This window comes from Martes martes (genome assembly GCF_963455335.1).
Source record: "Martes martes genome assembly, chromosome: 6".
Lineage (NCBI taxonomy): Eukaryota > Metazoa > Chordata > Mammalia > Carnivora > Mustelidae > Martes > Martes martes.
The window spans coordinates 48208438-48214134 of record NC_137893.1 but is presented as its reverse complement, the minus strand read 5'-3'; the positions used below and the strand labels follow the sequence as shown (position 1 = coordinate 48214134).

Genomic DNA, 5697 nt, shown 5'->3' with positions numbered 1-5697 from the left:
CCTGAAGTATTTACTACTATAAAATGATAAGTTTTAACACACTTTACTAACAACTTTGAAACGGAGTTTTGAGAGAAAGGAAACTATGAATTTATCTAAAATATAAGGCTAACAATTATAATCCCACTTGCTACTGTGTTCTAGCACCACGGGCTTCCTGGCTGATCTTACACAAGCCTGAAGCTTTGCATTTGCTGTGGCCTCTGCCTGGCACGCTCTTCCTTTGGATATTTGCCTCACTTCTTCACTTTGCTCAATGTCATTTTCTCAGAGTTGTTTAATCTAATCCCTCCCATGTAAAATTACACACCACAGTGCTCTTAATTTCCTTTTACCTGCTCTGTTTCTTTCTACCATGCTAAACTAGTCATCTTCCAATATACTATATATCTTAACATTTGTTCATTGTAGACTCCATCAAATGTGGACTCCAGGAAGCCAGGGAGTTTTATTTGCTCTACTCGTGCTGTATTTCCAGTACCTAAAATATTGTCAGATAGCTAGTGAAAACTAGATAAATATTTGTTGAATGAATAGATGCATCAATAAATGTAGAAAATAGAGAGGATTCAACATCCTAGCTTAAGCACCTAGAAACTCCTATCACTTTCTAGCTTGGGTTCTATATCATTTTTAAGTCCTCATACAACTCTGGTCCCTTGTTTATGAAATTTTCCCACTCTCTGAAGTCTACAACATGTAATTTAGCTTTTAATTGTAGTCTGCCTTATTCCTAAGTAATTTCGTGTATGTGTTTTTACCCTCTTTGAGGTCATAGTATTTTTGGAAGAGAATGTCGTGCATTCCCTTTTGTGTTATGCTCAATAACCTCTGGTCTCTTAATCTAATAGAACTGCCATTTCCATGGTATCTCTTTCCACCTAATATTTCACACTCACTTATAGTCGAACAAGCAAAAACTCAACAACTCAGTCATAACAAGCCAAATAGACAATTCTTGATGCCCAAATTTTGAAAGTCTGATAAAATGAAAATGCATCATCATTTCTGGAAAGAGATCAAAGTGCCTATTTTTTATTTTATGAAACCAACCAGCAGAGGGAGCAAGAGAGATATTTAAGTGTGTTCCTGTTTCTTCTTGCAGACCTTCTACTATGGTTGCTGTCTAGACCTTGGCTGTATTTTTAATATATATTCCCCCTAATCCCTAGGCAGAAATTCTGCTGTGTAATCACCACATGCCTGTGAAGTCAGTTCTAAGAGATTCTACTTGCACAATTTCTTTCTTCAATCTCGAGTCCCATGAAAACCTCAAAAGCTACCATGTGACAAACCAGGAATAAAACTTTAGGCCTTCCAAACTCTAGGTAGAGCAGGAATTAGGGCAAAGACATTTTGAATGAATAAAAAAATGAGCTTTCTAGCTATTACGATAAATGGTATTAACGAATTTCTTCTGTGTTCTGGCTTATCTAAAATATTTTGAGAGATTTTCACACATACTCAAAAGGAGGTTTTACTACATTCATAGGAAAATTGTATTTTTTATATGATCAGGAAATAACAAAGAGGAGGTTCCTTTGAGAAGAACTGTTATATTCTTTTATGTGTATGTGTGTGTGAATAGTGCATATATACTATATATGATATATTTCCACATTCCCATAAAAATATCTCTTAAAACATTATAGATCAAAAGAGTTTCTCATTATCCTGGATATTTTGGTTTAGATAATTCTGTTAAGCATAATCATGAAGATGGCCAAAGACTTGTGTGTGGTTTACAGTGTCCATTGCAAAAGCTTTAAGAATGTCATACTTGCATTATTTAAATGAGTTCAATATGAGGACTCTTTGGATGTATAAGATCTTATTACCCAAACTGTGCCTTGAATTTAATGAAGATATCTGTATATCTTCATTAAATATATATATTATATATTTATACATACATAAATATATTATATGTATATTATATATTTTTAAAATTTATTTTAGAGGGACAGCACACATGAGCTGGGGGAAGGGGTAGGGGAGAGGGAGAAGTAGAGAAGCTGGGCAGGGAGCCTGAAGTGTGAAGTGTAGCTGGATCCACAACCCTGAGATCATAACCTGAGTCAAAATCAAGAGCCCTACACTGAAGCAACTGAGCCACACAGGTGCCCCTTTGATGAAGTTATGTTAAAGTACAGCCACAAGGAGGAAGAAGCAAAAAAGAAGAAAAACCTGTGATAATGCAAAACTAATATGAATTTAATATGAATCATTTTATCTATCTCCTGAAGAATATCAAAAGGGAAAAGAAGTATTGTGGGGCATTTTGTTTTCTTTTAATTATTTTTATTAACATATAATGTATTATTTGCTCCAAGAGTACAGGTCTGTGAATCATCAGGCTTACACATTTCACAGCATTTTGTTTTTAAGGGAATGCCATTATAAATAATATCATTCATGTAGTTTCTTTTGTGTGGAGGATGTATAAACTCTTACAGCAACAAAATGTATCACAAACTTTGGGAATTTCCAGATATCATGGCATGGTGGACATCTTTATCACTCCTGTAATTCTTGACTTTAGGTAGAATTATATCTGACTGAGTATTTGAGCTGATCTCCAAACACAAGTCATATGAAGCTCTTTTTTTTTCTTTTTTTGAAGTTTTTATTTATTTGAGAGAGAGAGAGCGTGCGGGAGGGTGAAGAGCAGAGGTAGAAGCAGGCTCCCCACTGAGCAAGGAGCTCGATGTGGGACTCCATCCCAGGACTCCAGAATCATGACCAGAGCGGAAGACAGAGGCTTAACTGACTGAGCCACCCAGGTGCCCTCATGTGGATCTCTTTTACCGGAGATGCATCAATATGGGCTACGTTTGCACCAAAACCATGAGGAAGGTGGTGCGGGTCATCACGGAGAAGTACTACAGTTGCCTGAGCAATGACTTCCACACCAACAACACCACGTGTGGGACATTGCCGTAATTCCCAGCAAGAAGCTCTGCAGCAAGATAGCAGGCTGGCTCTCGCATCTGATGGGCTGGAATCAGAGAGGTCTGGTGAGAGGTCTCTGCATCACACTGCAGGAGGAGAGAGGAAGGAGAGATAATTATGTCCCTGAAGTCTCAGCCCTGGAGCAGGAGATCATCACGGTAGATCCTGACACGAAAGAACCGTTGAAGCCCTTCTTTGGCAGTCTGTTCAAATTGCATGTCACTCAGCCTGCAACTGGGATGAATTTCAAAACACCACATGGAGTTGTTTGAATCATTCGGCTGTGCTGTAATATCTTCCATAAAACCTGGGAAAAAAAAATTCATATAGAGATTCCCCTGACTAAGGGTAATGAGATTATTTTTATGAGGAGTAGATTGGAAATGTGTATGTGTGTATGTCTGTGTGTATCTGTTTGACTGCTCAACAACAGAAATAACCTTAATATTTGCCTCCTCAAGGGAGGGACAAACATTCTAACTATTGTGAAAGTCTTTTTTTTTCCCTTGTTGTCTATTTCTGTCCTGTAGTGAATTAGTTTTTATTACAATGTGGTCATTCCTTGTGCTGGAGGCATAAACTGGGAGGGCCACTGGACCTCTAAGGGGGATACCTTGTCTGTCTTCTGGCTGGGTAGTTGGGTTGTGCAACTCATGGAAAGAACAGCATTACAGCTTGAGAAGAACACACCACTGAGTGTTTTGTAAGAACATCTAGGAGAGAAACAAATAAAGTAGTGTTGGCATTCATTTCATTAAAGACACTAATTAAAGCAAAGTTTGAACACTCAAAGAAAAACAGCATCTTTTACTTTATTTTTTTATTTTTATTATTTATTTATTTATTTTTAAAAAGATTTTATTTATTTATTTGACAGAGAAATCACCAGTAGGCAGAGAGGCAGGCAGAGAGAGAGAGAGAGAGAAGCAGGCTCCCTGCTGAGCAGAGAGCCCGATGCAGGGCTCGATTCCAGGACCCTGAGATCATGACCTGAGCTGAAGGCAGAGGTTTAACCCAGTGAGCCACCCAGGCACCCCTCATCTTTTACTTTAAAAGAATTTAAACCTCCAGATTTCTCTATCTAATGCTTCTTGGTAATGCAGCTTAATGAAGCTCATTGTGTGATTTTTTGGTCCAGTGGGTATGGATGACATTTGAGCTTGTTGAATTGACTCAAAGATTGGGAAAAGGTGCAGGAGAGGAGGCGGTCTGGTATGGTTCACTACCATACCAGGGAGCTGGCTTGGACTCGCAGTCCAGAGATGTCAGTTCTCAACCCAGTTTTATCATTCAGTATTGCTTGTCCTTGGCTAATTCAACAAATTTGTTTCCTTATCTGGTAAATGTCTTACCTCTTCTTATAGGATAATGCAATCACATGGAGGAACCTAGCATGCTATAAACATAGAGCTACCTTTACAAAAATTATTTGTTGTTATGAAAAAATAGTCAAGTGGATGATTGTTATGGCTATGATCAAGATGCATTTTTATTACACTCTAGAATATATAGCTTGGAAATGACAACACTTAACTAGGACTAAGCCAAAGTACTCTGATCTTTGGGAGTAAGGTGAAAAAAATGCGGTATTCATTAGGACGTTTGTGGTGATTAGGGAGATGACCTTAATAGGTTATCAAATTCACAGCCTCTCACAATGGACCAAACTTAAGCCAATTCAATTAAATGAGATTTTCCATTGTTTACAAAGACTGCCAGAGTCAGCCAGGACTCTTCCAATAAAGGAGTTTCAATATTATGCAATTCTTTCTTATGTAATTCTTAATTCTCAGGCTTCACCAGCATGGGGATAAAAATAGAATGTTGTGATTGTTGCAAGTTGGTATTTCTCTGACCCAGCTCCTATTTTACTGTGGGAGAACTCTAGACCACCCTTACATATCTACTAAATAGTTGCAACATTCTGTATATCACCGACAGTCAACAAATTTATTCTTTTAACTACCAAGTGGCATCCTATGTTCTATTTTTTTTCTCTTTTACCTTGACTCTAGACAGTCTGTCTACTGCCTTCTGGTATGAAAAATAATAGCTTTGCTGCCGGTGCCACCCTATGGAGATGATTCTAGAAGTAACAGTGTGTGGTGCCCAGGCTGCCAATGCCTATTGCTGAGTGAGTTGTTGAATCTGTCATGGGATCAGCCATCAAGATCTCCTATTGTTGGGGGTAAGACTTGCCCCAGTTCTGCAGCTGGCCTGTGTACTCGGTGTCTGTCCTGGGTGTTCTTGCTTTTACACGCTCTTTAGCGGATACTTCCATGTTCTGGCACTTAGCCGTGGGTCTGTGAGTTCTGAGACGAGGTGAATGAGTGACTGACATTGTGATTTCCTCACAGTTGTATCTTCCCTTCGATTCTGGCACAGAAACATGTGTGCCTCATTCCTTTTTTTCTGTACATTTTACCCAGGAGGGCTTTGGTCTCCTATGTAATACTCCCTAGAAAGCTCACCTTAGGGTCTGGTGTGTAACTCATATGCTTACTATCCCAGAATGCCTGAATAAAATCTCTTTATCATATGGACTTTCAGCCTTTTGCTTCGGTTTGGTACTGAGAGAGGACTCTCTCTCTTTCTTTCTCTTTTTTAAAGATTTTATTTATTTATTTGACAGAGATCACAAGTAGGCAGAGAGGCAGGCAGAGAAAGAGAGGGGGAAGCAGGCTCCCCGCTGAGCGGAAAGCCTGATTCCGGGCTCGATCCTGGGACCGTGAGATCATGACCTGA

At 38.8% G+C, this 5697-nt stretch overlaps 1 pseudogene across 1 annotated transcript; it reads left to right on the top strand.

Moving 5' to 3' along the window:
* Positions 1-2823: 2823 nt before the first annotated feature.
* On the top strand, positions 2824-3224 carry LOC308344953 (small ribosomal subunit protein eS17-like; annotated as a pseudogene). The gene has a single exon. The product of its transcript is annotated as a small ribosomal subunit protein eS17-like (transcript).
* Positions 3225-5697: the final 2473 nt, after the last annotated feature.